The 24,707-nt window shown below is 40.1% G+C and overlaps 1 protein-coding gene across 3 annotated transcripts in view; it reads right to left on the bottom strand.

The window, feature by feature from the left end:
• ncalda (neurocalcin delta a) overlaps positions 1-24,707 on the bottom strand; it is a 66,134-nt gene that overhangs the window by 19,996 nt on the left and 21,431 nt on the right. Inside the window, exon 1 of one of the 3 annotated variants that reach the window (XM_003452092.5) lies at positions 14,777-15,104. The exons of the other annotated variants lie outside the window; for them this stretch is intronic. The gene's annotated coding sequence lies outside the window, so the exon portion shown is untranslated. Of the gene's footprint in view, positions 1-14,776; positions 15,105-24,707 lie in introns of those variants that run through there. 3 annotated transcript variants of the gene reach the window in all.

The following is a 24,707-nucleotide window of genomic DNA, read 5'->3' as shown; positions in this document are numbered from 1 at the left end:
AATCTAACATGCATGACATAACATGTCTTTGGATTGTTTGAGGAAACTGGTGCACTTGGAGCAAAGCCACGCAGGGACAAAAAGTTCAAGTGAGAGCATCAAAGACACTTTTACTGTTGAATGTGACTTCAGAAATTGACTTTTACTTCATCAGTTGATTTATTTTAGTTGTTGTAGGGAGAGGGAGAAAGCAGCTGCAGCATTCTTTAAACACCAAATGAACTATCATTCAAAAGCCATTCAGATTGAAGTAAAGTCTATGCACATCTGGTTGACTACGGCTTGGATTCACATTCATAATTTACAGTCCTTTCAGCTTTGCTGAAGAGAGTTTCTGATCACTTTCCCGGTCGACAAAATCATTACTTTGTAAAACAAAGGCTGCAATCAAACTGTATGAACATGTTTATGAGACAGTGAAAGGAGAGAATACATATTCAGTAAATATTTATTGTCTAGATATGAATCTTATAGAGTCTTTCATCTTTTTCCTCTTTGATTCATAAACTCCTCACCTTTCTTTTGCACCTTGTTTTTCCATTATTTAAATGCTCTTCATCCTCAGCATTATTTCAACCTACACATGACCAGCTCTCTCTTATGAGGCAATTCCACTGCAGTTACCATAGTAACATTCAGCAAAATCTTAGAGCCATTGATGAGATTTCTGGCTGCATGCACAGCAGACACATGCACATGGGTAAAAAAAGCACACACACACACACACACACACACACACACACACACACACACACACGGTACTCTCAATCAAATACACTGTGCTCTGTGTGTAGGTGTATGATAATGGTGGGGGTGCAGAAATTTGAGGTGCAGTACCAACTGTGGTTAACTGCTAAACAAATTCAAAAAAGGTAATAAAATGTTAAAATGGAAAGAGAAAGTCAAAAAACCGTAATCACAACTGGGTAAAATTGGCCAACGCTACAGTGGTCTGCATGAATCCTCCATTTGAAGCATCCACTTAAGCCCATTCAGTTTTTTATACACCGATCAATTCCAGATAGAGACGTGCAGCTTGGTAACTACAGTTCTTAATTCCTTGAGGGATGTAAACAGGAAATCTAATGCTGCAACATCTTGAGGCCAGATTTCTTTTTGTCTATTGCTGTCTCATACGTGCCATTCTTCTCATGCTTGCATTCACACTGACACGTACGAATACATGCAATGCACAAGAAATACCTGCGTGGTGGACCTGGAGCTGTCAAAAAGTCGAGTGGAGAATGATGCGCACTTCTCATTCTCAGTATTTGCAATTTTTGCTGCGTAGCAGAAGAGGAGGAAGAGGCAAGCAATTTTTGTCCAAAAGGAGGAATATACTGCAGATGGTAATATAAATGTTAGCTAGCTACGTTTGTCTTTGTTTTTTTTAAGACACTGATGTCTGTGGATTGGTTTGCTGTTCAGATGTCACCATAACTGTTGCACAGAATAATACATTGTCTAATAAGCATGACAAATGTAGAATTTTAAGGCTTGATACCAGTATCGATATTTGGCAATTTAAAAATCAGATATTCTCATATATCTGTCGATGCTGTTTTGTTTTTTTTTGTGTTTGTGGTGTTCCAAACATCTGTATTGCCAACAGGGAATTTGCAGAATATCATCTGGTGGATAAACTATGCAAACTCAACATGGTTGAAGGGTGTTTCTCCTGCCTCTTCTCTACTTTTTTAATTTTAATTTATTAGCTTTTATAAATGCAGATACCAAAAGATTGTTATATAGCTAATATCGACCGATACTGTCAGCCTGCAGATAAATCGGTCAACACTCACACTCTATGCAGTAAGTAAACAGTATACATGGAATACAAGATGAAAGTGTACTAGCAAAAGAAAAACAGAATCTCAAAATTGCTACTTTTCCTCTCATGTTGGAAAAAAATGTTGGTATAAACTGGCATTTGGTAACTGGTAGCTGGTTAGCATGCTAATTCACCAGATTACTATCTAGTATATAGATTGTAATTTCAATCAGAAGCCTGGTCTCTGAGCTGCTGTGGTCTTCCATATAATGGCAGTATTTCTAGGGTAAAACTGAAGCACTGCAATGTAACAAGTTTGTAGAGCTGGGCTGTGATGCAGCCACACATGGAATACCTGGGATGCTTAACTCCATGTAACTCCTTTGCTTATACAGATACAGATCTTGTTTTTATGTCAGGATCCAAAGACTGCTGTTCTCTATGGATCTGCTGAAACTATAGCAGAGATTTCTGTCTCAGTTTTGCTCTCTACCACCACAAATCGTACATACACTATAATAAATGGAATCCGTGTTATGCAATGGTGATGTTATTGATAAATGTGGCAAACCAATATGAAATTTTGAGTATAAGATACAGAAACCTGTTCTAAAAGGTGCAGGGAAACTTCGTTTGGAAAACGTTCTTGTATTTGCTAAAGCACTTTGCATGACACCGCTAATTTGTAATTCATAGGGCTTTTATTATATTATACGTTTATATGCCGCATATATGTGCAGATCCAAAATCTGCACTTGGGAAAGCAGTTCGGGATGCAACCCCTGAATAAAACCTATATATTCATCAGATCTCCAAGAGGCTGTGAGGTGCAAATATAAAGCAGTCATTTTGTTTTTTTTAGGAGAGTGACTGAAAAAGAAATGACAGTATTGTTAAAAAAAAAAGAGAGAGAGAAAGTTTCCCATGTTTTTTTTAGAAACATCTGCAGCAGTTTAAGTCTCCAGAACAATGGACAGCAGGAATGAAAGGGGAGGGGGAGTACAACAGAGAAGGACACACAAAAATAGACATTAAAATAAGAAAGAAAATGCTGATGAATGGATGACTAGTCTTTCTGCTTATATCCTGCTGAGCCTGAGGAAACCCACCTCCTGCCCCAGCAGGAAAACTGTACAACAATTCAAATTATTCATCACTTAACTTAAGGGGGTGGGGGTGGGGTGGGGGGTTAAGGCCTATTGTACATGTTTCAAATGAATCTTCTTTAACTACAGTAGTAAGTCAAATCTCTAACCAGTCTGTAACTTCCACTGGTACCAAAGAGGCCTCCAACTGGCTGGTCAGTAGGTGGATAGAAGGTGATCTAAAGTGGGACGTGTGAGTTTGCAGCAGTTGGAGTGAAGTCTGCCTTTCTAGGATCTAACTCCTTGTTTCGTCTCAGTTTGTTCGGCTCTTTCCCGTTAAGTCAAACCAGAGACAGCATTTGAAGTCTTGTCACAATGATTGTTGCTGCTAGCTGGTTAGCTGCCCACGATCGTTATTTTCAGCTGTTATACTTTTAAAAGGCCTTCTTAGTCTTCATTAGGTTGCTATGGTAACAGACCTGATAGCGGGTGGATGAGTAGGCAACCGCACACACTGTAGTGTCTATTGATTTAGGAGCAAAAGGAGCGAACCAGTGAGATGCACAAGATGACACACTTCCTCAAGTCAATTTTATAATCAGCTTAAAGGTTATGTAATTCAATCTGTGAAGCTGCAGTGCAGAGATCTGTGGCCATGCTAAAGGTATTAAACATGAATTATTATTAATAAATATTTATACAGGCTTGTTTATTAGCATTAGATGTACAAATGTATAATGGCCCAATGAATCTGTAGAATAACAACAACATCTCAGCTCAACTATTTTGGTTGACTGTTATGAGAATCAGGTCTGGTTGCATGCCTGTCTGGAGAATTGTTCTTCTCTTCTGTGTCCGAGAGAAAACGACCCCTGCCTTGTTCTCCGAGGTCGTGTCTAATTTGCTTGGCTCTCCATCTGTGTAGCCCTGGTGGGAGCGCTCTGTCTGCCTGGCACTGGATCATTGGACCTGCTAAATTGGTTGGATGACTAACTCCTGGGGCCCAACAGGGGGAAACAGAATAGATGTCTGCCCTGCTGTTATTGTGGTGATTACTTCTGAGGTCTGCTACTAAATTTCATACAAGTGAGTTTTCTCAAATCCCAAACAGAGCCCATTTAGCTCAGCTGCTGAGCTTTGCACTGTTACACAGCTCTGTGGGTAGAGGTTGTCTTTGCCAGAGATAAAAGCCCAACTTCAGCTTGGAAGCTAATTAAGCTAAGCCTAAATCTATGAACTTGCTTAAAACTCTACAGTCACCTTTCTATCGCACATTTATTTTAATACAAGAACCCAACGAAAGGTCCTAAGATCCTAGCTATTTCATTCTACCATATGCCTATTTCAGTTATTAGCGTATATCTATATGTATAGGTAACTATCATTTGTCATTAATAATAAAGTATAATGTTAGTGATGGTGATTATAAAGTGTTACCAAGAATACCTCACGGTGCTGTGTACTACCACATGACAGCACTGTGGAATAAACCTTTAAATGTTCTCCCTCAGACGAGTCAGGACAGCTAATGGCACAAGTTCATAGTGACATTCCAGAGAAAGCAGCAGAGGATGACAAAATAACACTCTAAGAATAGCAGTCACACTGAAATCATTCCAGAGGTGGACTAGAAGACGAAATTGACGTAGAAATCACCCAAATTTCCAAGATTTATGGTATCATGGCTTTTGACTTTTATGGGCTGATTCCCAGAAGTTACATGTGGTCGGTTTACATCGTCATAACTGGTGCAGACATCAGTTCCCAGATCCATGTGGATCTGGGAAAAATCTGAACTAGATGTCAACCTCATATTCCACGCAAAAGGAAGAGAACAGATTAAGCAGCTTGACATTTTTCCATCACTATAATGTCAACTTTTGCCCGTGTTATTCTTTTCGTTCCAAGTGAATTTTCCGTACGAATGACGGCTGATAACAAAAAAGAAAAGCACCTGCTCAGCAGCGATAGAGTGACATGGGTGTAAACTGTGCTGAACTGAAACTGATAAAAGCTGTTTGCAGAGTAATTATAAGAGCAGCTGGGGAATGTACGTCTGTTACAGGACTGAGGGCGCGGCCTGTAACACTGTATGCATTAATGAGAGAAAGAGTGGGAAGAAAGAGAATGTGACGTGGGCAAAGCCTGAGTCTGGAGATGGTTCTGACTGAAGAATGCCCCTGGGGATGCAACAAAGCTGGCTCTGCTTCCTGTGGTGTAAGAAAATATAGAAACAGGATATAACATCACGGAAAATAACAAACAGCAGGGAAGTTACATCACAGTGTGAAGGTCAGGGGTCAGGATTAACCCGGGGAACCGGGCTGTGTTGAAGAGAGATTTTGGGGCATTAAGATTTCTGGATATTCAGACTGTCAGTCAGCTTGAAGAAGTCTGTGTTGTTCCAAGTAAACTGACATTTTCTAACTGTTTGATATAAACATAATTTGCTTTAGTTTTAATGGAGCTTAATCCTGTACATTTCAATCTGTTGCCAAGTTAAGAAAGACATTTTAGGTTTGTGGGAGCAGTATTAACATCGGCCCTTTGTTTGACAGAAGAGAAACAACCGCAGGAGCTAGCAAACCAACAAAAGCCAATATAATTATTATTAAAGGTAAAGCACCTGACATGGTCTGCAAGAACAAAAAGAAAATCTTGCACAGTAACTGAGGCTCTTATTTTGAAAAAGTGAACATTTGATTCCAACACTGGAAATAAAGCCTGAAATTTATACTTATTTATGAAACAGGTTCTTTAATTTAAACATGTGCAGATTAAAGGATTTAGATATTGTTAATCATCTTCACATCAGCCTCCTGGTTTAAAGTATTTCTGTCTTTCTTTTCTTTCTGTCTTTCTTTGTTTTCCACATGTTGCTTAGATGAGTTCACCTGTGCAGTAGGCCAGACTGGGTTTTGTAAATGTCAAGTTTACTGCAACATTTTTTCCCCTTTTGCTATGACTGGTATGTGGCTTTGTAAATACTCTCCCTCCCGCACTAATGTGAACATTCTGTGGACAGCCTTCTTTGCAGAATGATGTCTTCCAGCCTAGACATCGATTATCTTGATTTGCCATTTGGAAAAATTACATAATAACACTTAATTTATATATACTGATCTCACAGACACACACATACATGCACACGGAAATCTCTCTTTGTCCTTCAGCGGGAGATAAAAGCTGAGTAACCATCAAACGCACAAGGTTACCACCTGTGATGGTGAGGCAGAACAAAGGGGACACACATTATTGTGTGTGAGTGGAAAACAGCCACTGCAAACTGCATTAAGAGGTCAGTGTATCGTAAAACGTTAACCACAACTGTGCTCAGTGTCGTCTGTTACTGGCAGTAAAAGGACTCTACAACGTAAATGCAGACGCAGCTAAGTGATGTCGAATCGTTTCAAAATCTATGTTTATGTTTTTTTCCCCCCAAAATAAAAAATGTAAAATGTCGTCACAAAGACAGAGCTGGGAGACACAGGGCCTCAGTCACAAATATGTGAGACTGAATCAGCCAGAAAAGGCAGAACTTTCTAAAGTGTTTCCTCTGGAGTGGTTAAAAAAAGCTCTAACTGCAATACTCACGACTTTTTAATGAATGTGTTTAAAAAAAATAACACACAAAAAAACCACTTACAGATTACAAATGTGATAACAATCGCAGTGTCAGACTGCCTGGACGTTTAAGAAAGTGAAAGTGTAGTAATCTCTGTTTTTTAATCTTTATAACATCCAATTTGAACCTTTGACAAGTAAATCCAAATAACATTTCAAATGCACATTAATGCATGTTATGTTTTAGATTTACAGAAAAAAAACTACCCAAAGGTTTTTAAGAACAAGTTAATATCGACTGAAGAAGGACCAAAGATGCAAGAGGAAATTACTGTGTAGATAACTGATCACACATTATGAAGGAAAGTGATGAACAGGATTTGTCATGTGGAAAAAGACACTCATAATCTATGGTAGACTAATCTGCGTGGATTTACAGCAGTTCTGTAACAGCTCACCTTTAATAAACGGCTTGAGATCAGATTTTCCAACCCGATATTTAAATTCAGCATTTTTTTAGTGACAATTCGGTGATAGCACTCATCTGGTTATGCCTCACATACCCTAGTAAGGCCTGCCAAAGGTCTCTGCGAGCACTGAGGAATTCCAAGTAGCTATGGATGTGAGATTCATCACGTAGTTGCCAGTTATTTGGATCATTCCCGATGGGATATAATTTACTGTCTATACTGTGAGTGCATTTGGTGTGAAATTTAGAGAAACAAAAAAACCTTTAAAACAAAAAACTCTTATTAAGGACATCTCATTACAATATGTAACATTTTGTTTGCTGTTGTTCTTGGATAAAATATTTGTTTCATGATTGTTTCTGACTAAAAATGAGAGGAAAACATATATTACTCTTTTTGAACTTTACTTTAACATTACACAAAAGCAAAGTTCTCAAAAAATAATGCTGATGGTCTGATCAGACCAACAATAGTAAAAAATAAGAGCTACTTATTTATGCTACATGCTGTATTCATTTCTTTCAAGCTCTCAATTTTTAAGCAACATGTTTGACTTGCTTTTGTTGTACTTTGTATTATTTTTAATCCTCACCGTGTGTGCTTCGAAGTTCCTCATCTGAGTCAGGCCATCGGTTTCTACTCAAATATTCTGAGCTCGTTTTCTAACGGCATCGTCTCCATCTTGCTAACATGAAACGCAAAGTTGCATCACATGGATGATTTTCTCTTTTGTTTAAAGAAACTCAACATCAAAGGTTTCTTTGTAATACAGCAAAAAAATAAAACAACAACCCAACAAAAATACAGATTTTTATTTCGAACGGCCATCATTATTATCCTAAGTGAGTAAGCAACCACAATTATGTAGCGTCTGGCCAGTGTTGGAGTTCTGCTGGCAAAAGTTTACTTTCTTAATACTTCACTGTATGAGAGCTGAAACTCAAGGACACAAATACATTCGTGGAAAGAATGCCAAGACTGCTAACCACACATTCAACTCAGGCCAGAAATATGGAATTATTTAACTTGCAAAGCCGATAACATATACTACCAAGCTGCCCATGGAGAACGCAGCAAATAAGACGATTAAAGATAGAAAAGTAAAGTTTCTTGTGCTTTCACATTGTTTTACACTCTGAAGATAATTTACAAAGTGTAAGCAGAGAGTACGAGTGTGCAGTGTAGTGAAATGAACTCAGATAAACATTCTCAAGCACACACAGAAAAATTCTCAGCAAACCTCCGATGAGTATTCTCCAGCGAGGAACTCCCATCTTTTGTGTCCCGCGTCTAGCATGACATGACAGTGTGCGCGTGTGAATTCCATTCCAAGGCTAAAAATAGAAGATCTGTTTCCCATAGTTCCGGGTGCCTACACGGGAGCCTATAGACCACGGCCATCCTTCAAAAATGATCTGTGAGTGTAACCTTCTGTGGGACCTTTTAGCTGCAGGCAATCCTTCAGAGCCCTCTGCTCTCCTCTGGGGCTGGATTTCAGCTCAGTGACCTATGACCTCTTCATAAAGAAGCCCTTTGGAGCATGACAAAGAGCCTGACCGACCAGCTGTCCCTATAAACCACCATAATCACGTGTCTGTCAGCAAGCGCTCACTCAACATGTATATCACAGACACGAATGCATTCATAGGAGATGGGAGCTTAAAGTATCTACACAAGCTGCTCTGGAGCACACTTTTTTTTGGAATAAATTTATTACTGTTGCCATTCTCTTTAGTCCCACACATATAAACTGCCGCTCAAATAAAGCCTAAAAGTATATGTTAACACATTATAACCAAAGTCTTTTTGCTTTTTCAGTTAAAAAATTTTAAAAAATCAAAATTGAAGACGGTCACTCCAGAGCAACTCTCAAAGCCACAGTGAAGTAATTACGTCCATGAATAGAGCTGTGGTCAAATATACTAACGTGTTGCACTATTTACAGAGAGCGCAATCACAGACTCTAAGTGGTGGGAAATCTGAGATTTTGGCGACTTAACCTGCTTCATAAATAGTCTTCATAGCAAAGAATATTTAAATCACGCGCACAAATTGATTTTTCTGTGCAGAAAAATGTATTTTTTGCATTTGATATTGAAATGAACTGTGAGTGCATCAGTGAGTGTTCAGAAAACAGGGCAGCTTTTGCAAATCACCCATAAAACTAACCACACCTGCGAGCGCTATTTGGGGATTCCATTAAAGCGCTATTTTACCCCGGTTAGTAAATCTGTCATAAACGTCATAATTCTGACAGTCTTTGAAAATACCCAGATCACAGTGCTAGAAGCCTCTATTCTCAGACACCCAGGTATGTAATAATGTATCCCATCTGATCACAAAAGTCATACATAATCCAGTGTAACAGTACATTATTGCAGGGTCTTCACCTTATAATATAATGCGCTTTGAGGAGACTCAGTTTGTGATTCAGTGCTACATAAATAAAACTGAGTTGAATTGAATTAACAATGACATGAAAGGAAACGTGTTCTTGACATGTTTGTCAAGTAAAGACTAAATTCGGCCTGTCTTTGCAACGACACTAACCAGAGTTTCCAGCAACCACAGACGTGCACCTTCTAAGTGCATGTACCAGCGGCAGCATAGATAGAGACAGCAGTGTTTGTTGGCAGTGACAGTGTAACAGTGCAGGTTAAAGAAAGCAATGTTTTACTTCATCGCTTGTGATGACAACAAAACACTGCTGTACGTAATGAATGTGCGACGCATCCATCTAGCTCGATGGCGCATTAACAGTCAATGAGCAGGAACGCTTCACCCAGAGCGAACTTCAAACTGAAACCACAACGCCTCGGCAGAGGAGTGTAATTGTCTCTTAAGTGGCCCGGTCCTTTTTGTTTTGACCTTTGCGTTGAGTGCACGTAAAGTAGTGAAAAATGTCACAGCTGCCTAAGTGCAGTAATCAAAGCGACTGACATTTCCACACTCAAGTCAAATGTGTTTCTCAGCACCAGCTCCATCAGTAACACTGGGACACTACACACACACACACACACACACACACACACACACAGAAACAAATAAATTCTGTCTGACTAAAAGTGCAACTGTGAATATCTATATTAATATGCATATCTTTAAGATGTTAGCACTGATGTGAGTAGCACTTTTGCTGTGTTTATATGAGTGGGCCCATACTTTCAAAGTGTTTCCACTTCAAATTAAAGCCACGTGCTACGCAAAAGTAGAAATTATAGCATAACACTTTGTTTTTACTCCATTAAACAAACCGTCAGTGGCGCTGCGTGTTTGCATGAGCAGCCCTTTATTGATTTTGTGGCATGTTTTCCTGTTTGCACACGACAACCAGGCAGTTTTGCTAACTTTCCAATGAAACCGGCATAGCGTGCCTTTACAGCAGACCCATCACACTATGTTCTACTTTTATTCTTGGCCTATAATGGCTTTTCATGATAAAGTGATCAAAATAAACCTTTTTTTAAAATCCCTAATTATCTTACTCTGAGCAATCCTCAGCATTTTAACTTTTGTCTCTTCAAAGCTACCATTACTCAAACCAGAAGATTAAGCCAACGTTCTTCTAACGGGCTGTCCTCTGGCTTCACCTCAGCAATCAGAATATGCTACTCATAGGCACCATCTCCTCCACCTGCAGGTGCGGAGGTTTAGTAGATGTTACACTTTTTGCCTGAATATGGTGGATAAGGTCTTTCAAACAACAATTGTCTGTATATGCTTCGCTATCGTTCCATGACACAAAGGCACTGAAAGGCCGGATGATGTGAAGAACCTGTGCTGTCAGGAAATACCAAAGGTTACATATCTCCCTGTGTCATCACTCACAGCTGCTTTTACATGTACAAATTCAGCTTGCAGCACTTGCAGCTTTGCTATAAGCAACATGTGACAAGCCATTTAATCTCACATACAGCTTATATTCTTATATTCTGACTCCTCAGCACTGCCTTTTATAAATTAAAAAACCTTTCCTTTTAGCTTTAGCCTAGCTGAAAATCCAGCTTCATCAGTGCTCTGCTGACTAACGAGTCCTCTGAGAATTGGCGTGAACAAATAAATATGATGCTGGTTAGCTGCTGATGGGCTCAAAAAAAAGAAAATGTAGCCACTGTTGTTTTGAGATTTTTCTCTAGTAAAGCAAGAAAAAGTGCAGATAACTTTCTTACATAACCAAGTGTTTAGAGCAGTCTAAAGCCTGAGCTTTTGCCTCACAGGGATTACGTGTACACACACTGACCTCATTAATGGACATTTTTACCATGGGTCATCCCATGTCAGCTCACCAAATGCTTCCAGCCTGCCTGTCTCTGATTTCCCTGAAGAAATTACAGGGTGACAATACAATTTTGAATTCTTCAAATAAGAAACCTGTCAAATTTTAGTTTTCCACTGTTATTTTCCTCATAAAAATCTTTTTGTGATGAAGTTGGGGTCATTTTGATAGCATCAATTTTTGTGCTTCCATAGTCAAGACTATACTGGATTAGTGGTTCATACATAAGTTAGCCTAGTGCATGAGACACACATTACAGAATAGATTTTCTGTCACAATTATTAGACTATACATTCTGAAGCAGCAAAAAATATGATATCATTTATGATACAATATCATAAATTTTGGATATGTTGCTATCAGACAGCCAATCGTCCTATAAAAGTCAAATAGAAATTGTTAGATGATGATGTCATTCTATTGGAATATTATAATAGACTTGCATGAGTTTCACACTATAGATTATATCTCATATATAGGACATATATCTGTGTTAAAAATTGAAATTGTTCTTTCTACTGTCCCTCAAATATGCTAGTGCAGATTGTACTATCTAACTTTCAAGCAAAATCAAGCGTTGAGAAATTTTATACTAAACTTTTATATACATGTATATTTTTTATATTCTTTTATATTGAAATTTGTAATTTGTTCAGAAATGATCAGGCTGGAAATGTTTCTGAAAATTTAGGAAATTGATATGTTTGATGAACATCTGTTGTTATAACAATATATATACTATTGTAACAGAGAGAGAGAGACCACCATTCACATTTATAGCCAATTCTGTCCCAACATATATGTGTAGGGACCTTGAGAGGCACGGAGACAACATTCAAGCTCGAGATAGGAAGGCCCCAGACAGACGGTGGATTCAAACTCAAGACTTTTAATAACTTTTTATACCATCTAAGAATCTTTTTTATATTCAAACCTAAAGTGAGCACTGAATTAGTATTTGAGGTCTTAAGCAAAAAAACTCACTCCTTGATACAGTCTCCTGGTTTTGAATATGGACTCCTAGGTTCAACAAAGTAAGAGCAATCCAGACAGGAAAAACATCCAACTGCCTTCCTAAGTGTCTGTCTGTTCTCTTATCTCTGTATATTTCTCACTTAAATTACTTTTTTCTCTTTCTCCCTGCCTCTGGCCATAAATCAACAGTTACATAAACTGCCTTCAAGTTAGTTTCCACCAGTGCTAGATGAGACTCCCTTAAGTACAAAACAGGATGTTATAGAAGCCTGGCTTGTACAGTTCAGCTGAGCATGTGTGTAGCAGAATTAAACTTCTCCAGGTTTTTCGGCGGATGTGGGCATAAACACATCGCTCAAACGTCTCTGTGTGAGTGTGGGCTTGGTTGCTAGAACACGAGATGGGAGAAGGGTCGACTTTTTCCATGATATAAGCACATTAAATCAGCTGAGACCGAACACATAAATACACGCGAGCTTGGAGAGGCTACATTTACGCTCACCTGGGTCCAGCGATAACATTCTCATTCATGTGCGCTGAACAGAAACAGAGCCAGTGATGTGCGCACAACCAACTGCCAAACTCTACTCCTGTCACACACCTGCAACCACACACACACACACACACACACACACACACACACACACGCTTGCGTACACACTGTGTACGCTTGCAAACTCGCACTTTTACACAGGTGATGCAGCTGATGTGTGCACAGAGCTCTGTAGCTGCAGAGCAGATGAAGCACATCAGCAGCCTCAGAAATAAACAGCTTCAACTAATGATTATGATTATGCAATTCTCTAATATTGCGCTGTCTGCTAAAGTATTGTTTAGATTTAAAGTAAAAAAAATTGCATTTAGTATGCCTGGGTTCCTTAAAGTAGATGAGTATTTATCATTGGATGACATATTTTATGTACATTGGTAGAAAACGAGCATTCCTGCCTCAGTTTTGGGGACATTTGGCCCTTTCTGATTTAGAAACAGACAGAAAACCGTTTTACAGTTTTGCTATCAGATGCAGTTAATCACTGTTTTCACGCAGCCACTCACACGGAACAATGAATAAAACTGCGATCTGGGCTTGAATTTGATTTTTCAGTCATATACTGCTAGCTTTCTCTGTATTTTAATATGTGTCTCCTCTCTGCAAACATGCTTTCATACTGCCAACACTCCCAGCTTGTTGAACAGATATGAAGACAGATATCATTTCTTTCTGTCACTTGACTCATGCGGCCCATTTTGCAACAAGGTGAGACCCTCAGGCTTACAGGACATTTGGGACTGCTTAACATGGATGCTGTACTTAAAGTAGAGCAACGTATGCCTCCAACTGTAGCTTGCACAAATTATTACGTGGCAAAATTCATTCAATTCCAATGCTTTTGAGGTCAGTCCAGGAATAATCTCCAGCTGAAAGGGGGCATAAAAAGGAGTGACTTACATCTGTACTGTTTATTTCCCTAAACCATCTTATCTAATAACATTCACAGATAACAAAATCTTCTTTTTAAATGGACCATTTATGGTATTCTACAAAGGCCACACTTTAAACGCAGTACACATAATTAGGCGAGTGCTAATTTGTGCCCTAATATTCTGTACAGAGACGGACATTTCATTAGATGACACTTTAGATACAGTGACAGAAACCTGTTACATGTTTTTGGCCGATCTCCACTTCATTCATTTGGGAGGAGGGAGGCACTGCTGAGGAAAGGATGAGAGGAAGAGATAAAGTCTTGCAGTTTAAGAGAAGCGGCGAGAGAGACAGAGGGAGGGAGGAGGACTGAGGAGTGGATCCAAACCACTTGTTATCCGCATTTCCCTTTCTTTCCACCCTATTTGGGCTAAATACTAGCTGGCAAGCTTTTGTGAGAGGCATGCAGGGAGGTGGGGGGTGTCTGGTGGTAAAAAGGGGAGGGGTGTTCTCAAGCTTGTCAAGAAAAGTCAGCAAAAAAAAGAAGAAAGAAATAAACTCCTCTAGAAAAAAAAGCTCTTCCATCTTTCCATTATTGATTTGTTTTTAAAAAACAACCATTTTTGTAGTGCATTTCTCTGAGGCTTTCCCATCCCCTCTGAGGGGGGCAGGTGGCAGCTGCTCTGCCCCCCACCACTTCCCCGCCTCTGACTCTCTGGCAGACAGAGTACGAAGCTCCAGCCCACACTACTGCCTCTAACATTAGCAAAGCTTTGAAGAAAAAGCCATGTGGAGCTCCACACACGGCCCCATGTAATGTTCACACTCTCCTTCCTTCTATCTGTGCACTCACTTCCTGCAAGGGCTTCGAAAACAGATCCGCCTGCATTTGCTGCAAAAGAAAGCAACTAGTCTTCGAGAGCCGACCCTGAGTGGGGATCTCCCTCGAAACCCTCGAACATCACCCGGCATTTCTGCACTTAATACATTCCGAAGTTTAGACTGAACGGCGACCAAAAAAAGCACTCTTGACACACACACACAGTGTCATTTGCCACTTCCCTTTTGCACGAGTACATGTTTTAAGTACACGAAACGAAAGCCATCCTTGATCCAGCTTTAACTTCACTGCACGCTGTTCCAGAAGCAACCGCTGGCTGATAAAGCACACAATACACACACACAAAAGAGAAAACACAGGAAGCTTACCTCACTTTGTAGCGATGTACAAGCTGTTCAGCAGTCCATCACCCAGCACTTTCTCTCTAGACTAACTTTGTGGCACTAGCAGCAGCAGCAGCAGCAGAGGAGGAGGAGGAGGAGGAGGAGGAGGAGAAGCAACAGGCGAGAATAAAAGAAAGCACCAGAGAAAACAAATATGAAGCAAGAACGAGAGAGGGGAGGGGGGGAGAACAGTCGAGAGGGGGTAGGAGGAGAAGAGTGACTGAGAGAGTGAAGCAGAGCTGACGGTGACTGACTCCCAGACTCTCCTAGTCTGAGAAGGTTTATTCAAAGCCCACAAACTAATTGCTTCTCAGACTGCTTGCCTGCCTCCCAGGCCTGACGTCAGCAGTCACATGACCTTGCTGTGGTGTGGAGGGGAAATGAAAAGGGGAGGGCAGACAGAGAGTCACAGAGGGAGAAATAAAGAGACAGAGAAAAAGACATAGGGAGAGAGAGTGCGAGAAGGAGAAGCCGGTGTTGCCTTGGTAACAGGAATACTGCACCACAATGATTTCAATAGGTCATCTGACACACAAACGCACGCACACACACACACACACACACAAACGCACGCACGCACGCACACACAGACACAGATTCTTAGTGTTAAAACACAGACTCATGATGAGGAGTTGGAGCGAAGGAAGAGGTAAGAGAGAAAAGGAGAAGTGGAATAAAAAAGTTTCTGTTTCTCCAAATCTTATTCAAAAAATGTGTTGCAAAAAAGAATCACCACTTCACCCGCCCTTACAGTGCCCGCCTGTAAAGCTCAAGTTTTAAACCTTCCATACATGTTGGCTTCCAGAGTTAACCGTTGATTTCTGTTGTTTATGCTCAAACGTCTAACAATACTCAATTTCTGCAGGACCCCAGTGATCTATTCAAGACATGACTAATAAAATAAGTGTGTGAAAGAGAATAAATTACTAATATATCCACATAAACCAGGTTTCATTACTTTAGGGAAGAAGGGACAACAACAGCTGAGTTTCAGTTGTGTCTCTGTTTTAATGTCATTATATTATAATGACGTTAAGCTGTAGATACACAAAAGCTCCGTGTTTCATTGGAGACACTACATGCACTAGAGTTAATGAGGCACATCAGCCTGATTCTTTCAGGTAGCAGTGTTTGGTTGAAATGTGCCACAAATTTCCTTCTACAGGAAATAACACACTGATACTGAAGTGGATTTAAGGTGGAGACTTGTAGGAGAAAACTGATGCCACTCACACATGAGGGGTTAATTTTGAACGTTTTAGTCAGCAGCTTGTTAGCCAGACATAAGAGCAGGGAAATGGCTCTGTGCAGACATAACAAAATCCATGTGTAAACATCTGTACAGTTCAGTAATTTATGAGTGCGAATATGGAAGACAAAGGCTCTAGGACGGTTCTGGTCCCAGCAAAAAAACACAGACTTTATACAGGAGATGGATGTTACTTTGGGTCTGCCAAACTTCCAGGGTGGAAGTGCCTTAAACCTGCTTTCTTTCTAATGGCCAACAGGAGGTGTATCTTCTGACTGCTGAAACTAGTCCCCCCATCCAAGGCACACGGCTGTTCAAAACTTCTGCTTATAGGAGGCAGCCAATCAGAGGTGTTAAATTAAAGGGATGGCAAAGGGAGCTAAAACAGCTTGTTTCAGAAAATGAATGGTCTGAGGGGGTGAAATAAAGCCGTGTACAATATATATTTGGATTGTTTTGAATTTACTGTAGTTGAAAAATAGAAATATACAGCTAGAATCAAGAAATTACCTAAAAAGGACCTTTCTGACAAAGTGAAGCAGGCTAACAGATTTCACAGATCACAAATCATTCCACGATATAAAGAAAGACAAGAACATCCTATTGATATACTTTGACATGAACTTTCTTTCTAAAAACTGCATTTTGTATTTACTCAAGTTCTCTTTCACTAATATTAAAATTGTTTGAGGTGTCAAATGTACAAAAAAAGTTATCATGAAGGGGGCAAATACTTTTTGCAGCACTGTAGGTGCAAGTATGTTTTTCTTTTTGTACTAGCAATTGTAGCATTAGCATTACATACTCATCTGTTGAAGGGTCATTACACTACCATTTCCAAAATGTTGTTTGCATTGTATTAAGTGTAACTGGGCCAGAGCCCAGTACGAGACAGCAGGACAAAAAAATGGCCAAAGAACCTCCTTGTCCCCCCTCCCTCCCTCCCTACACTCATCCAGTCTGTGAGTATGAACAGCTATGGCATGATAACATCATTTGAATAGCATCTGCTGGCCAGTTGAATGGAGTGCATTGGGGCCCAGAACAGGCTGGGGAAGCGTGGAGGGTGGGGGTGAGGTCAGCCAAGAGAAAAGCACCCCCGGCTTGAACTACTGTGAATAAGGTTATGTATGAATGAGTCAGAGGCACAGAGAAAGAGACGAAAGAAAGAAAAACAGGGTGAAGAGAAGCTACAGAGTGCAAGGAAAAGTCATTCGGAGAGAGAATTTAGAGAGACTGTCAGGTTGGTAAAGTGATTGAGAGACGTATTAGACTAAAGTCTGAGTCCTGGGATTAGTGGGCTGGCTGGTGATGCCTTAAGGTGAATGCAAAGTCTTTCAGAATACGATTTAGCAAAGGAGGTGGGAGAAAATGGTATTTATTATAACCGCTGACGGATGATGATGACTGCTGTGAAGTATTTTTTAATGCAGGAGATAAATAAACATGCTGCAGTAAAATTGTATCATCCAGGATGAAAAAATGCAGACAGTACCATATAATGGAGTGGCCACTTGAAGCTTGCACTAAAGCTAATCAATCCCCAAAGATCTGGATTTCAAATCCAACTAGCATAACACATGGCTTGGGTCTCTATAGCGAATATAGCCCATCTAAATAACTGGATTGTGTGTGTGTGTTATAGGCATCATATGAGTCTGGACCTGTTGTCCGTATTCACAATGTTGGCACCTTTTAAAGTTTAAAATAATTACCTAAAAATAATATTGTGCACTAAATTATTAACAAGAACCTGCGTCCAAGCTCAGGACAATTTGGAGAGATGTGGTGACAAAAAACCACAGAAACTCAAAGACATTTGACGACATCAAGCAAAGTATGTGGGACCCAGGATACCTTTCCCCAACTTCGCTGACTGAGTTCTATAATAATTTGTGAAAGAATGGTTTTCTCTTAGGAGCTCAGTGAATTCCAGCCTGGTACTGTGACAGTATGCCATTTGTTAAATTTCCTTGTTACTAAATATTCCACAGTCAACTGTTAGTGCTATTATAACAAAGCTGGGGACGACGACAACTCAGCCACAAAGTGGTAGGCCACGTAAAATCACAGAGCAGGGTCTGCGGATGCTGACACCCATAGCGCACAGAGGTTGCTGACTCTCTGCAGAGTCAATAACTAAAAAAATCAAGAACAGTGTGTAGAGAGCTTCATGGAATGGGTTTCCTTGTACGAGCAGCTTCATCCAAGCCTTAGATTACCAAGAGCAATGCGAAAAATTTAATGTAAAGCACACTGCCACTGGACTCTAGCTGTGTTCTTTGGAGTGATGCGTCACATTTCTCCATCTGGCTATCCAATGGATGAGTCTGGGTTTGGCGGTTGCCAGGAGAATGGTACTTGTTTGACTGCACTGTGACAAGCTTGGTGGAGGGGGGATTATGGTGTGGTGTTGTATTTAAGGAGTCAGACCCCTTAGTTCCAGTGAAAGGAACTCTTAATGTCTTGGTATGCATTAAGCATACCAAGACATTCTGAACACATTAATGCGCTCAACTTTGTGGGAACAGTGTGGAGATGGCCCCTTCCTGTTCTAACATGACTATGCACTATTGCACAAAGCAAGCCCCATAAAGACATGGATGAGAGATGGATGAGCAAGTCTGGTGTGGAAGAACTTGACAGGCCCACACAGAGTCCTGACCTCAACCTGGTAGAACACCTTTGGGATGAATAAGGGTAGAGACTCCGAGCCAGGCCTCTTGTCCAACATTGGTGTCTGACCCGACCAATGTTGGACAAGGAAGAACGGTCAAATAGTCCCATAAGCACACTCCTAAACCTTGTGGAAAGCCTTTCCGGAGTAGTTGAAGCTGTTATAGCTGCAAAGGGTGGGCCGAAATCATGTTAAACCCTATGGATTAAGAATGTCATGTCACTCAAGTGTGTGAGGAACTTTTGGCTATATAGTGTATCTATTGTACTGTATATAGCGCTGTGGAAACACTTTATGTATAAAATTCCAGAAAACAGATACTGCAGACCACCTGGTGCGGCTGCTTTCAAAGCAGCACTTCTACACTCGCAACCAGTTTCTGGGTATTTGTGTGTGTGTGTGTGCGTGTGGTGTGTATGTTGTGTGTGGATAACAGGCACTAGAGAGAATTCCTTCCTCCTGAAGACTCAGGAAGCAACAGCCTGGGCGGAAGAGAAAACAACAACTCTTTCCAAGGCAAACCCTTCAGAAGTTCTTCCTCTGGAAACGGAAACAGTCCCTGCACACTGTGTCAGTGTTTCAAACACATTTCTAAATAACTCCATTACTGTTTACAATGTGTTTCTAAAATCAGCTGAAGGCATTAAAAAAACTAAGGTTAGAAACAATGAAATTTCCTGAATTGGCAAATCAACCAAAACAAGCAATGCATGAATGCATTCTTATGGGTGGGTTGAAGTTTAGGTGATGTTAATATCAGCAGCTGGGCTGGAGGTATTACATAACAACAGCTTATAAAATGGATAATCAGCAGGTCAGCTGAGGAAGGCCCATGACTGTCAACAAGGTTTTGAGTTGTACTGGGGCATTAGTGTTTGATTACTCACTATATTACAGATCTATTTCTGTGCTACCAATAACAGAGAGAACATTGATTATTGCAGAAAAATCTGTCAGGGCACTTGGTGTCTGGAACATTTGATTTGGTGTGAAATCATTTTAAAACAAAGTTTATAACAAAGGACAATAAAACAGTAAATTTTATTCTGACTGTGGTACTATTTCTGCACTGATCTTTACAGTGAGTAATTGCGATTAAAGCTTGCGATGCACGCAATGTGAGTGGTTCGACAAAAATAAACAGCAATTCAATAGCATAAAGACAGAGACCTATGGCTGCAAAATGGCCTATTTTTATACTTAACATATACCAGTAATATTAATAAAAGCATTAGAGAGAGTTTAGCAAGAAGGTTCCAGGACACTGCAATCTAGCTGGCAGTTAAGAACATTATCTACTAACCATATATTATATATGGACTGGCATTGTGCACAGGGTGCAAACCCTGTCAAACAGAACTTGGAGGAGAAAAAAAATGAAAAGATTTTCCTTCATAAGAATTACTTTCACATATCCTGATATGAACTTTGCCCTTGTTTAAGATGAACATTCAATACTATGATCTCAAATATGTACGACATGAAATAAGGAAAATATTATTGTTTTCTTTTAGGATTTCTGGTGAAATTCTAGCATGGGGTAAATAAATGGTGATTTCTCATGAACTGTTGCTCCACCCTTATCAAGAACTGCTTGGAACAGCATGAAGCATTTCTGTCACTGCATGTCAGATACTGCTAATTGGGATTACAGATAATGTGGCATTGCACAATTGCAAGTCTCGCATTTCTGTGCAAGTTCCAACTGCAACACACACGTATTGGAATCAGCAGAAACCTGGCTGGCAGAGCAGCAAGTGAAATAATCTCCCACACACCATATGGTTATGAATGTAACAATGCACTGTCCTAAGAGGAGACAGAAGACATCCACATGCCCACCACCAACCATATAAATGTGCAGTCATGCAGAAAATCCTATTGGGAAAAATGGCCTCTAAAAAAACGAAAAGAAACCGGCAAGGAGGTCACTTGACTGCAAATCCTCCTTCATCCTATAGCAGTTGGAGTCAGGGAGTCTGGCATATACAGTATATACACAAAGCTGTTCTTATAGCTTTCCATTATTGCCATACGTTCAATTCACAAATCTCACTGCACTGAGTAGAACCACTAATCAAAAGCAAATCTCTGCCTTGTGTGTTATGCAACTGCAACACAAGGGGAGGGCAGACTGATGCGCCTCGCTGAACAGGCTAATCCAACATATCACACTGTTTGCCAAAGCACATGACAACAGCAACTCAGAGGTCTGCGTAGTGCAACAAAACACATATGGTAATGCATATTCATTTAATATAAAACATCAGTTGAAGGAGAAAATGATTTGTGCACAAAGTTAAAAAGAACTTAAAAGAGATAAAAACATAAATTCGTGTCTTTGAGATTGATTAGCTGCAACATTGAAATGATTCATTGCATTAAGACTGTTAGTACATTTCTTTTGCAGACGTTGTTTATATGATGACAGGTATCGGACTGGGAACAGACCCTACACGTGGACACTGACAGTCAGACAGTAGAACACAGTGAACAAGTGAGTACATACAGATGATAACACACAGGAAAAAGGCAAACTGGGAATAGAGCAGTGTCACTAGGCAACAAATGAAAGTGGTTAAAGCCATGCTAGCTGCTGTGTGAGCCTGCGTTTGGGCACAATTCAGCTAAACGGTAACATTAACATTAATATGAGGATCGGGTGGTAAGAACAACATGGCACCCTTTTATTTGTAATTTCCAAGAATGAGACATTAGGAGCAATAGACGTTTCAACAAATTGTTGTCAGAGTGGCTAGAAATGTATCAGAAAGCGTAGAAAGAAAAATGTTACAATTAATTTGTCTAATTTTATTAATGTCAGATGTCACTAAGTAATGAACTACTACAAATACACAAAAGTATTAACTAATTTAGGCTAATCAAGTGGTATCATGGAAATACTGTATCAATAATCACAGACAGAGTAAGATTATAATTCTCTTTTCTTTCCATTCTGTAGAAACTATGAATATACAGCAACCAACCAAATGAGAACTGAAATGTTCCACAGCTTAAACTGCATGTCATTCATTCATCTGATCCAATAGACAACAGTGAGAGTACTAACAGGGGCTAGAAAGAGAGATGATATGAATTTCTCGTCATCGGCTTCCTGTTAAATCCTGAACTGAACTTAAATCCTTTTTCTTACATATGAAGTCCTGAATAAAGAGGCCCCATCATATCTCATAGTACCGTATTATCTAAGGTGACAGTCATGCAGGCCTAGAGACTGGTCAGTGAACCCCTGGTAGGAAAAAATGTGATTGCAGGAGGTTGCTTGTGTTTTCTAGGTGAAACTGATTGCAAAGAGGTATACTGTGCTTAGGGCTGCCACAAACGATTATTTTGATAGTCGACTAGTCACCGATTATTTTTGCGATTAGTCGACTAATCAGATCATGCATCCACTGGACATACAACGTACAGCTTATTGCACCAGCATGCATCTGCTCTTATATAACTATCATTATCTTACAGCTTTAAGTGTTTAAGGTATGTGCTAACTAAAAATAAAGACAAGATGATAGTTTATTGAATTTAAATGAAATTTGCAGATTGTTTCGGTGAAGTTTAATAAACTCAGCCGTCTGCTCCTTGCTATCTAAAATATTACAGGACACCGGAGTATATTCTCGAGCATCTCACACTTCTCATAATCAGTTGTCTGCTTGACGTTTATTCAGCTGTGTAAAAACTATAACTTTCATCTCAGCCAAACCGATTTACTCAGGAACAAATAAAATACTGAAAAAAGCCAAACAATAACATTTTTAAGTTATCTAAGTGACTTATAAATCATGTTTAACCTGAGTAGCGAAAGACGGCGGGGGGTTTGAAAATGATTTGCCGGGAGTCCGGTGTTCTCACTGGCTCTAGTGAGCCTTCAACCCCAGCTAGCTATCGAGCTGGTGGGTAACAGACATCTCCGAAAACGTCGAAGCGCTTTTGAAAATATGTGATGTCTTGATAAACTAAGCAGATATTTGAGGTTTACACAGCTACATTCCTGCCTGAAAATATGTTAAACGTTTTTTTTTGTGACCCAGAAAGAATAATAAGAGTAACATTAAAACTAACTAGCTGCCGCTATTGTTGGAAACTGCCGCGATGGGTCGCGCTATGAATTCTGGGACAGTTTCTTCTTCTTCGGGGTTTAACGGCAGCTGGCATCCTTGTGCATGCAGTGCTGCCATCTTCTGATTCAGTCCGTTATTACACTCTTAAATCCTACTACTTATTCCTGCGTCTTTTGCGATCTTACAAAGCTTCAAACGACGTGTCGACTATTAAATTAGTCGTCGACGATTTTGATAGTCGACGTAATCGTGACTAGCCGACTAATCGTGGCAGCCCTAACTGTGCTAAACCCTTCACAGCTGCTTTGGTCAGTAGCAGATTGGCGCAGTTCCCTGTGGTCTGCATGGAAGACATTGACTTGTCTGCAAACACTAGCCAACCATTTGCTAAGCAGTTGCGAAACTGTTTGATGGAAACTAGAAACTGAGACCGCTGGGCTTCAAACTAAAAGTTGTGCAATACCACTGAAACCAACATCTTTTAGAATCTGCGACTTTTACTTTGAAGGTGAACTGTCTTTGTTTTTGGTTTACACTGCACTTTTTCAAGTTTCCACTTGGTTAGCAACCTGCAAGCAACCAAAGCAGTTACAACAGTGACAGCCAGCAACTGTTCGCTAACTGGTCGGAGAATATGTATTTTTCCGTAGTGACTGGAGGTTGCCAATCAGCCTCCTGCCCCATGTGACTAAAGCCTAACTAGAGCACTTGTGGCTCTTAGAGTTTCCAGAAGTTGAATGGGAGGCAGACCCTTAAGCTATGGGGCTTCCCTGCAGTGTAACTAGCTCTCAATTTGTGCTCACACGACAGACACCCCCTCTAATTTGAGCTGAAGCAGAAAAATGACTCTGTCTTCTCTCTTCATATTCATTAATCATATTAATTGTGTATGAGTCAAATGTGTCTATATTTCATCACAGTCCAGAGGGGTGAGAAGATTGTTACTTACAGAATGGATTTATTTAATTCTATTTATAGCTAAAGAGGTGGGCTGTGAAGAAACACGAAATTTTCAGTGAAAGAAAGGTTTGTTATACAATCTGCAAAGTGTCTCAAGAGTTACTCAACAGCATTACGACCCACTCTTTCCTAAATGATTCAGAAGGCTGAAGACAAGACTGATGACCAGTCTGTCCCATCCCATTGTTTTTTATGGCAGATGGCAGGCTGGATGCAGAGAAAGGATTAAGCAGAGCCCACTGTCTCAGTCTCTCTCTTATCAGAACACAGCAGGTTGGGAGCCAGAAGCAAGAAAAAGCAACATCACCACCTCCCCTATGAGTCACTCACTGGTCCCCTGCTCACTATTACTTAGAGCCAGCACGCACACAATGAATACATATGTAAAGACCCAGCATACAAACACACACTCCCACAACTGCAACAATCTTACAGAAATAGAGCCGCTGGGTTTGCATACAGATGACTGTCTGCTGGGGAGAAGGGAACAGACAGATGCAGCTCTCCAATCAAATGTCAGACTCGATCAAATTCAAGAAGGAAGCTCAAAGCAGCAGAAGATATTTTGGCATTTTGATTTTGATTTCTATTCACCCAGAACTTCCAGTGAGTCAAGCAGAATTTTTTTTCCAACTTTGGACAAACACAAAAGGGTTGATGTAAAATAGCTAACGCTGTAAATAGACTGATTGCACTGCAGCGTGCACAGAGTGTTATCCACTTTCCCATTTAATTCTCACCTGTGCGTATCTAAACTTTCAATTTAGATACACACAAAGAGTTCACATGGCTTTTCTGTCCAAAACAGCTAACTGTGATTGCTTCCACTGATAAAATATCTGTAAACTGAAATCGAAATTCAGTGACACCCCACCTCCCCTTTTAGATTTTAGATTAGCGGAAGCCATAAGAGGTTCCACTGACTCCAAGTGACCTCAAGCATGAGTG

Source organism: Oreochromis niloticus, linkage group LG11 (assembly GCF_001858045.2).
Source record: "Oreochromis niloticus isolate F11D_XX linkage group LG11, O_niloticus_UMD_NMBU, whole genome shotgun sequence".
NCBI classification, from domain to species: Eukaryota; Metazoa; Chordata; class Actinopteri; order Cichliformes; family Cichlidae; genus Oreochromis; species Oreochromis niloticus.
The sequence above is the reverse complement of the archived record's forward strand: the minus strand, read 5'-3'. Positions and strand labels throughout refer to the sequence as shown.